Raw genomic sequence first — 11071 nt, 5'->3', positions numbered from 1 at the left:
TGAGTCAGTCCAAAATAACTATTCACATACACCTGGTTATAAAACCAGCATGTTTAAAACAGCATCAGTCTCAGATATTAGAACATCTCAATGCTGAAACATTTCTGTAAAGGGACAGAATTATTCAAGATATCTGATGTCTTTAAGATTGCCTAAAATTTTCCTCACCAATCTCTATTTTTTTTTTTTATTTCATTTAACACGAGATAGAGCATGTTTTTATTTTTTTTTTTTAACAGCCGATAGAGCTGTCGGCACAGAGCACGGCACGGGGCTCAAACTCACAGACTGCAAGATTATGACCTGAGCCGAAGTTGTGTGCTTAACCAACTGAGCCACCCAGGTGCCCCACCAATTTCTCTTTAAAAGTCAATGATGTGTCACTCAGCTCTACCTGAGAAAACTGTAATGTTAAAGCCTTAGAGGTTTCCCTCCAGCTTTCAACCGTTTTCTAACCATCATCTCCAACTTTAAGTTCAAAATCACTAAGGGATTTAGAAGTTTAACAGAATGGAAACGAACCCAACATACAGTTATATTTTGATAGATGATGGGTAGATATTATACATTCATAAAAACTTACATTTTAGATATATGTTATTCATGTTCGTTGGCATATGAAACCCAGTGTAAAAATAATTGCAGAAAGCATCTTACAGTGATGTTACAAAATGTTAAGGTCATTTCTTTCTGATGAGTTACACAGAAAAAAAAAAAAAACCAGTGAAGTGCAAACTGGAATAAAACAAGGAAAACTTTTCCGAAAGCCTCAGAGGCATCTTCTAACATAGTGGTTCTCAAAACATGACCCCAGATAACAGCATCAACATCACCTGGGAACGTGTTAGCAATGCTGAGGGTGGGGCTCAGCAGTATGGATTTAATGAGCCCTCCAGTGATTCTAATGCTCACTCAAGTTTGAGAACCACTGTACTCATGGTTATAGTTTTCTAGGCTCTGATAAGCTCCACTTGGGGTGGGTTGACTATTTGTGTTCGGCTGAGTTGGCTTACTGGGCTTATTCAGTATCTAAGAATGAATCACTCTGTCATTAGAGATATACACATATATTTTTAAATGAACAAGTATTTGCATGTGAACCATGATGACAGTGGAATATGTAATCTAACATTTTATTCTGACTAATAGACGCTTGTATTTGAAGTCTTACAAAACTATGACAATTGAATGCATTGATTTATAGTTAACAAATTATTCCTATTGAAAAACTATGTGGTAACTGAGCTTCTCCCAGTATATCTAAATGAAAAACCAGACAATACCTGTTCTTATAATAAAACAAAGCTATTCATAATATGTCTCTCCCTTGACTTCAACTCTACTTTTAGAACTCTTTCTTGCTATCATAGTAAGTAGATGATTATCTTTCTCGACACCCTCAAATTATTAACAGCCCTTTTTGGAGTGCACATGTAATTTATGATACAGATTAAAACCCAGCACCTTCTTATTACAAGTGTGTTTATAATAAGTCTCCAAACATTCTAAACCTTGGATGAATTTTATATAAAGCTATGGTGTAAAGTCAATGCTCATATTTCTTTCTCAAATAGTTCAAAGGTCAATCAGTAAGATGAGAGGCATAAAAATGTACATGTGAATTATTAGTATTTGCCATTGAGTCTAACTAAATTAGAAATCACAAGTACCCCCAGGCAACATAGTAATCTTGATTATGAAAGAAATAAGTTGTATTCTATTAACTCCAAATACTTTAATAGAAACACTAATTATATTCTAACTTAATTAAAATGGGTCAGAAGTTCAGATGATTATATAGAGAAGCAAATAAAAGCAATAAATTAGCAAGTGTTTTATGTAATTACTAGAGTATTTAGGACACAATTAAAGTAATTTTATTCTTATTTCTGATTTGCCTTAAATCCCTACATTAATATTCCTAAGATGAAGGCTAAGTAATTGGACATTCCCAAAGCTCTAACTTACTGTTCAGTATGTCTCTTCAGTTTATTCTTTTAACATACTACATATAAAATAAGCCATAAATATTACAAGCTATGGGTTAAAGTCTCCATTTGATTCCTGCACATGTCATGTGCCTTTAAAGATTCAATTAATCACAATTTTCATATTCAAAATCAAGTAGCTTAGCAATTACAATTAAAAACTTCCATCAGCTCATATCTCAATTGCAAATGTCAAACCAAAAGTAGTATTTATCTTTAGGGAAACATAGCACACATTAAAATGTTTTGCATGATGTGGATTACGTAGAAATTTGAATTCCTGAAGCCCTACGTAAAAAAGTAAAAGATCTCCCACCACATGAATATACATCTTCATTTTGAGGGAGAGGGTGATATATCACTTCAAAATATTACGTAATGTCTTTCTTATCAGTTCTAGGACGCCTCTGCCTCTCTCTCATTCAGCAATGCCAGTGCTGGGAATTGGGGGCAGTAACAAGGAGAAGCTGCCATTGCAATTTGTTTCTACTCTTGGCTCCTCCTTGCCCTGAGCCAGACATAATCGGCGGTTGTCACCAGCGGCTCAGGTAGCAGACAGAAACCCCAGCCTGTTCTGAGACCTTGCCAAGAGCAGCAATTGTGTAGCACCAGTGGGTGCAGGAGTGAGCCTGCCACCTCCAAGGGAGCGTTCTGAGCCGAAAGACAAACCTCTATTAATGGCGCATACTAATGATCTTTACATTTTAATTAGAAATGCTTGAGTTAAGATCACTGGCTGAAACCTTAATGAGCAAAAGAAGGCTTACCTCTTGTTCCTCTGCTTTTTAACTGCAAGAAAAAGCAATAAGCTGACCTGAATCGGGTCAGAGCAAATATCAAGAAAACTCATTAGAAATCTGTGATTTAGTCCAAGCTGGAAATACCAGATATTTCCACTTCAAAGCCAAGAAAACATAAGGTTAGCAAAGGGAATAGTCCACAGAGGTCCCTCTCTCTCTGTTTCCATTCACTCACACGTGCATACATTTTTTACTTTGCCATATCCAATCCCTTCAACATGCAAAAACCAAAAGCCACATGCTTAAATCAATGTCTGAAGGCTCCATCAAGTTTGAATATTTTCCTAAGCAATTTGAAGTTGTTTGCTTTGTCTAAAAGCACCAAGTTTATACTAAATAAACTCAGATTTATTTCTTGGCTATTGTAATAACACAAAAAAGGTAGATTTAATACTTTGGAATACATTTTCGGAAAATGTTCTTTAAACTGAAGACTAATGTGTTTCTTTTGAAAACAGACAAGATACAGGCAGTTTTAAAAGATGATTTTATTGGGGAAAAAGTTCTATGAGGTTCTGTTGTCCCACCGCCAATGACTTCTAGAGCACCATGATCACTATGGAAGCTTTCAAACAATTAGTAAAGCATTCTCAAATGTGGAGAAGAAAGTATCGGGTCTAGGCTTAGTACCAGGGAATGGCTTTGAGCCTCTCCACCAGTAGAAGTAAAAGCATGAAAACAGGGTAGAGGTGAGAAACATATCTTAACTATTACACTTCTGTATAATTTTAACCCAGATGTTGCATCAATTTCCATTCCTCAAATATGTGGAGCAGGGTTTCCTGAAGTGAGGTTTCCAGACATCTGGTGATCAGTTAAGTGGTCTTCAGATAACACGGAAGCTTTAGAAGAGAAAGCAACAGAACAATTACGCTGACAGGCATTCCATAAACTTATGATGTGAAATGATTTGATTTTTGCAGAAATCTTGTTACATGTATAATGATCATCACCTTCTGAAAGTTGTTGTAGGCATCCTAAGTGTGTTTATCAATTCTTCTTGCCTATTCTTCGGTTAACAGAAGGTATTTTTGTCTCTGCTGATGAATTATTCTACCATTTGTGGTATATTTTTTATAATTGTGAATTTAATATTCTCTATTGTGAGTATCATGCTGAGTTAATGCTCCTATTTGAAAATTTAGATCAATGAATCAAAAAGGGTTCAATGAAGCATGCAAGTAATGATGACAATAATAATGTCTACATCTCAGAAGGTCATACAAATAAAAAGAAAATGGAACTCCACGGCAAATATAGAATATGAGTTTGTATGTATTCGAATATGTGAATCTGCTTTTGTGATGATTTTCCATAAACAGATGAAAAGGGAAGTAAACATTTGAAAATGGATATTTTGGGGGGACAACATGCTTATTGGATCTCAGTCCAACTCTATTTTCTATCTTGAAACGTTTTCCAAATAATGACATAAACCGATAGAAGCTTCATTTCTAAAGACAGTGAAGTAATTTCTTATGAACACCACTTGGGCTAACACAATACAGATACTTAATAATACTTTTCAATGTAAAGCTAATTTTGTCATCTGGTCAAAAAGGGACAAAAACGAGAGTGGCGTCATTCACAGTGGCCCTTCCCACAGCCTAGATCTTTTCTTTCTAATAATGGTTTAAGTCTGTTAAATCATTAATGGTCTTAAACACTTGCTGTAAATTCATGGTTTTTCTATTTTAGATTAGTTTCTATTTTAGATTATTTTACATATAATGACATTTGCCTCATAGTTCTCATTCTACTTCTTTTTGTGTTTTTTTTGTTTGTTTGTTTTTGGTTTTTTTTTATTTTTTAATTTTTTTTTCAAGGTTGTTTATTTATTTTTGGGACAGAGAGAGACAGAGCATGAACGAGGGAGGGGCAGAGAGAGAGGGAGACACAGAATTGGAAACAGGCTCCAGGCTCCGAGCCATCAGCCCAGAGCCTGACGCGGGGCTCGAACTCACGGACCGCGAGATCGTGACCTGGCTGAAGTCGGACGCTTAACCGACTGCGCCACCCAGGCGCCCCATGTTTGTTTTTGTTTTTAAATCAAATTTACTGCTTGGGCTTAGTTCTCAAGCACAGGGTTGAAAAGGTGCAGTAACAGCATCTTCACCTTCTTCCTCACTAAAAATATGCTTCAAAAGTGGGGCGCCTGAGTGGCTCAGTTGCTTGAGTGTCCAACTCTTTATTTCAGCTCAGGTCATGATCCCAGGGTCATGGAATCCAGCCCCATGTCAGACTCTGCGTTGAGTGTGGAGCCTGTTTAAGATTCTCTCTCTCTTGCCCTCTGCCCCTCCCTCAGCTCGCTCACTCTTTCTCTCTCTCTCTCTCTGTAAAAAATGTTTTAAAAAATAAAAAAAGGGGTTCCCTGGGTGACTCAGTCAGTTAAGCATCTGCCTTTGGCTCAGGTCATGATCTCCTGGTTTGTGGGTTCGAGCCCCGTGTCGGGCTCTGTGCTGACAGCTCAGAGACTGGAGCCTGCTTTGGATTCTGTGTCTCCCTCTCTCTCTGCCCCTCCCCTCCTCATGCTCTGTCTGTCTGTCTGTCTCTCTCAAAAATAAAAATAAACATTAAAAAAAAAAGAATGCTTTAAAAGTGACACCATTTTCTGTGATGCTTGCTATAGATAGCCCATGGGTACCTATCAACACATTAAGAAACTTCCCTTCTGTTCCAAGTAAAGAGTTTTTAAAATTAACTGGTGTTAGATTTTATTAAATGTTTTTCAAGTGCATCTATTGAGATAATTACATGGTATTTCCGCCCACTTTAATCTGTTTCTATAGAGAATCACGTTAGATTTCCCGATGAAAAATCTGAATTCCTGATATAATCCCTACTTACTCATACCTTCAATACTCTGCTGCAATTTCCTTGCTAATAACTTATTTTGACTTTTGCATCTATATTTATAATTAGAATGCTTTGCATCTATATTTATAATTAGAATACTACTAGAAGTTTTTCTTTTTGTTAAAATCATACTGTTTTGGTATCACTCTAAATCTACCCTTAGAAGAGTAATTAGGTAGCTTTCCACCTTTTTGAATCATCTGGAAGAATTTCTAAAACATGAGAATCAGCAATTCCTTTAAAATTTCTAAGAAACTTATAGTAAGCCATCTGGCATTAGTTTTTCTTTAGAGAGAAATTTTTGACTACATTTTCAATTTCTTCTGCAGTTATTGATGGTTTTAAATTTTCTACTTCTTTTTGAGTCACTGCTATTAACTTATATGTTCTTAGAAAAATGAGTTTTTCTCCTAGAATCACAAATTTATTGATCCAAATCTGTAAATAGTATTTTATTCAAATTTATTCACGTCCACAGCTCTAGTTAATAGCCCTATATCTTATATTCTGTTGCCATTTTAGTAATCATGTTATTTTCCCCCTTAATCAAACTTAGCAAATATTTATTAATTTTTCCATCTATTGCTTTTATTTACTGATAAGACTTTTATTCTGTATATATTTCAAATTTCATATGTATTAATTCCTTCTTCCTACTTTATTATTTATTTGCTTATTCTTCTAACATATAAGAATTGGGACATAATTTCAATTTGTCCCTTTGATAATGATATTCACTTTGATCACTTGATTAACATGGGATCTGTCATGTTTCTCCAAAAAAAGATTGCTTGGTAACTATTTTGTGAAAGGATACTTTGAAATAATTTAAATATCCTGTTTCTTATCAAGCTTTTAGTCTATTCATTTATTTGTTTGTATCATCACGGACTCCTGGTTTCCTATTTTATCAATGGATTATAATCTACAGATTACTTTGATACTCAAATTGAACTTAGTTTGGCCAGTGGGAACCCCTTCAAGAAAGTGTTAGAGTTCTTTGGTCTACCATAAGATGACAGGCTTATCAAACTTCCCCTGTCTCAAGCCTGAAAGTAGCATTTCTCAAAGATCCCTGAATCATTTTTGTGGAGAATGGTTGCTCCAGAGTACTCTCAGCAGACAGACCTAGGGAATATATGTATATATGCACTTAACACATTCATAGATACACATATATATCAATGTTCAGAGCGTTTATACGTAACTGTATTTATTTTTATAGTTCTTTATCTCCCTCAATCTATATTGAAAGCCATAAATTCACATCAATAGTTGAATCCAATCCACAGGGTTCATTCTAGTTTTCTCTCTTGCTATATTTATAACACCTTTTCCAACCATGGGAAACTGATTCCCATTATCTTTAGTATATGTATTTATTTAATCAATTCCTCTCTATATAGCCAATATTCTGTCTCTGCCACCACTCACTCCCCTTCCAGGAACTCGAAGCCAGATTGGATATTCTCCTCACCCCAAACTGGGTTCTCACCTCCCATGCCAGCCACCCCACACCTTCCCCACACACACACACACACACAAACCCCCACACAGAAACACCCTCAGCTTGCTCAGACTCTGACATCCTGTGGAAAGACACCCATCCATGGGATTTCTTTATAGATTCTGACTAATCATTCTGGGCCACCCTTCTATGCAGAAGCTCTTCTTACCATGTGAGACCTCTGACTGCTAGCCCACTCTAGGCCACCAAGGCTCCCCATTTCCAATGACATTGACACCTTTCTCAACCTTATCTGAATTATTTAGGAAGGAAAGGGAAACAGGAAAAGGAAAAAACTATATTCTATCCTACACTGAGGTTTTATAAATATTATTAAAAACTTGAGAAAACTTTTTACACGGATATTTATTTGTTCATATAGATCAATCAACAAACATTTATTGAACACCTGCTTTGTGCTCAGCTGAGGTAATATAAAAGAAATATGAAAAGGTTCTTGTCATGTAGCTACTTGAAATTAGATTGGAAATGGAACAAGGAACAGAATAATAAAGGTTCATTATGTTTTCTAAAACAACAGAAACACAAAGAAGGCAAATATATAACTATTAGATTCTCAAATTGTCATAATACATAGTTTGCTTTGAGGTAACCTTTTCACACCTGATGTCTAGCCTTTTCTTCCAAATGCACTGAAGCTCACTTAGCACAGAGCTTTTTATTAATGCTTCAGAATGGATGGTGGTAGGTTTCACTCTGTTAAATTACGGGAGCAGACACTGTTATTATTTTGGTAGCACTGTCATCAGAACTAAAGTATAATAAAGAAAGTCACAGTATAATGTAAAAAAAAATCATCACTTAAAAAAATAAAAGAAGGGGCGCCTGGGTGCCTCAGTCAGTTAAGCGTCCGCCTTCGGCTCAGGTCACAATCTCAAGGTCTGTGAGTTCGAGCCCCGCGTCGGGCTCTGGGCTGATGGCCCAGAGCCTGGAGCCTGCTTCCGATTCTGTGTCTCCCTCTCTCCCTGCCCCTCCCCCGTTCATGCTCTGTCTCTCTCTGTCTCAAAAATAAATAAACGTTAAAAAAAATTTTTTTAAATAAAAAAAAAATAAAATAAGAAATATATTGAAGAGTAATTCTTAAAATGTGCTTGCTGGAGGTTGGTCTGACTCAGAAATGCAAGTTATATTTTAATCATTTCCAGAAAGGTGTACGTTTCCTTTTTAAAGTATAAAGCATAAAGCATAGCTCCCTGTTCTGACTGAAAGTATGGAGGTTAACTGTGGAGTCATGCAGTACTCTACAGGAGTGTGAAAAAAACAGAACAGGTGCCTTTCGGGAGAGGAAGAGGCAAGGAGCCAAAGGAAACAAAGGAAGACAACAGTCTGCTGGGAGGCCCTGAAGGAGTGGAGCAGAAAAGGAAGTCACTGCTGCCAATTGCTACTGTCACCACAACTATCATCATTTCTGAGGGTTCAAAGAGAACTGATATCGTTCGTGTCTTGGTCTACACGTTTTGGTTTTTTTTGAAGTGATTACAGTGGCTGAGAGTATAATGTCATAGCTGAAGGCCAAATACCAACTAATGTCCACAGCAAGAAATGACAACTGTTATTAAAATCATTAATTGTTGTCCTCAGATACTGCTTTTGTCCAGATAAATGTGCAGAAACAATTATGGAAGTAATTATTCATGCTTTTCAATTTCACAAGGATGGTTGAACTTCACTCTCTTGCTTTCTACAGGAGTGACTGAGACTCAGTACTTCTAAGTAATGTCACTTATGATCAGGCACAGTCTTCATTAAGGTACAATATATCCCTCCCCCATAGTCAAAGAGGAGTTAAAAGCTGATTCCTGAATGCTCTGGTTTTCCTTCCTTGCAGTGGACAAAAGCTCCGAAAGGGTATTCACTTAACTGCAAATGCGGTCAGTCTTACTTACATTCATTAAATGATCTTTGTAAATGCTTCCCAGACTCTGCGCCCTTTCTCTAACACCCCTCCCAGCAGTCAACCTCTAGGACTCTGCCTCTTTTGCCTACATTGTTCCATTAGTAGATACTGACCCAGGCTGGATTAATGAGATCCCCCCTCCTATGGGGTTAGAGTTAGGACTCAGGAACTCTAATCACTTATCTGATGACACTGAATCTTTAAGAACATCTACATGTAGGGACTGAGGAGATGTGCCTCATGTTGGTATTTGTAGTTTTTGCATGAAGAAGCAGGGAAAAGAGACCTGAAAGTGGCTAGAAGGTGAAGCAGATAGGCACGGAGAAACAGGACCTCTGTCTCTCACATTTCAGTTCTGGATCTACCATGAGTCCTTCCATTTGGTGACATTCCATTGGTTCCTTTTAAACACGTCCCACCTTCATCCTGCCTTTTACTTAAACTGGCTAGGACTGGACAGAGTTAAGGGAAACTTTTGTCCCATGTATCTGTCAGTGGTTTACAAGTCTAACTTCTCACTCTGTGACTTCTTGTCCTTACTGGTGGCAGTAGTTGTATGGAATGCCACTGAGATATTTTTATATATCTGGAGGTGGCTACCAAAGGATTACTAAGCACCTGATCGCAGACCCATTGCTTAAGTCCTCCTTTCCACCCAAATTTAATACCATCAGTCCTAGAGCAGATGATCCAGTGGCAGAGCCCAAGTCTGGCAGCGTATCTCTGCTCAAGGTACTTAGTAGAGACCTCGGTGTTTGTTTCCTACACAGGACCTGATTTTATTAATCCAACTGATTTTATTAATGCTTAAATCCAATTTAAGCCCAACTGATTTTATTAATGCTGTGGAATATGATAATTAATTATGTTAATCATCTGATTGATTATGCTAATTACCTAGTCTCTCAAAGAAGAGTCTTAACAAACACTGGTTTAATTATGTCAGAGACGCTGTGCAGTGTTCCCTTAGAATGAATGTATAAGAGATTGCCTTAATTAAGCTGCACTGTCTAGCTTTCTTTTCTCTTGCCCACTTTTATTATCTGGCTCTTAATGTTTCATTTGCTTTTCATGTTTCTTTGTTGTTTTTCTTTAGTTTAATTTTTATTGTTCTGTTGTTTTGTTTCATTTTATCTATACTCTTTTATGGCAAATGTCTCCAAATTACTCTTGAGTAAAATAATAAAAATGTAATACTGAAGTCAACCACGAGAGGAGAATACTATTTTCAGGTTCATCCCCTTCACTGATGAATCAGCCAGAGATGTGGAGGCACCATGAGATGAACCATCACTCAGACAAGAAGCTACTAGACTCTTTCTTTCCTACAAGATTAACAGTACCATATGCTTCCATGCGGTTGGGCCTCGCTCATGATCTTTTATCCGTATTAACAATTACTGAGCATTTACTCCCTACACAGGAAACAGAAGTGAACAAAAATCTCTTGCACTTGAGGAATTTACAGTCAGTGGAAAAGATAGACATGAAGTCAGCTAGCAAGAGCATAAGGAAGAAGGAAATAAACTCTAGGAACACAGGAACATTTGCATGATAAGATAGAGGACAAGTAGCTGTTTTGTGGAGGGGACAAAAGAGGGAATGGTATTAAATTTGGCCCAAAGGAAGAATACATTGAGAAAAACCATAAGGATAACAAGACATCCCAGACTCCCAGACCAAAGGGACAATCTGATCAAAAAGGGACAGATGCCTAAAGAGTCATCTTCTGTTTGAAAAAGAGTGAAAAGCCAATCAGGAAAATCTTGACTTTTTTTTAGAATTTTTTAGAAGTGTGATCTATTTGGAAAGCTAAGTTAGGGGGTTTGAATTGAAGATATATCAGATAATGCACATTTCACTCATAAGGCTAAGCTTTTGTCATTTCAAGTGCTTCTGAAATTTAAAAAAAAAAGTCTAAAGAGAAGGAATAAAATGAGAAAAGTCAAGCTGGGATTGGGGTGAATGGAGGTGAAGAAAATATATGGTAGGCTTAAGAACT

General features: G+C 36.8%; 1 long non-coding RNA gene across 1 annotated transcript in view; it reads right to left on the bottom strand.

Moving 5' to 3' along the window:
* Positions 1-3258: 3258 nt before the first annotated feature.
* The window catches only part of LOC131511966 (uncharacterized), a 54620-nt gene continuing 46807 nt past the window's right edge, over positions 3259-11071 (bottom strand). Inside the window, exon 2 of the long non-coding RNA XR_009261843.1 lies at positions 3259-3630. This is a non-coding gene — a long non-coding RNA (uncharacterized LOC131511966). The remainder of the gene's footprint in view (positions 3631-11071) is intronic.

Source organism: Neofelis nebulosa, chromosome 5 (assembly GCF_028018385.1).
Source record: "Neofelis nebulosa isolate mNeoNeb1 chromosome 5, mNeoNeb1.pri, whole genome shotgun sequence".
Taxonomy (NCBI): Eukaryota; Metazoa; Chordata; class Mammalia; order Carnivora; family Felidae; genus Neofelis; species Neofelis nebulosa.
The sequence above is the reverse complement of the archived record's forward strand: the minus strand, read 5'-3'. Positions and strand labels throughout refer to the sequence as shown.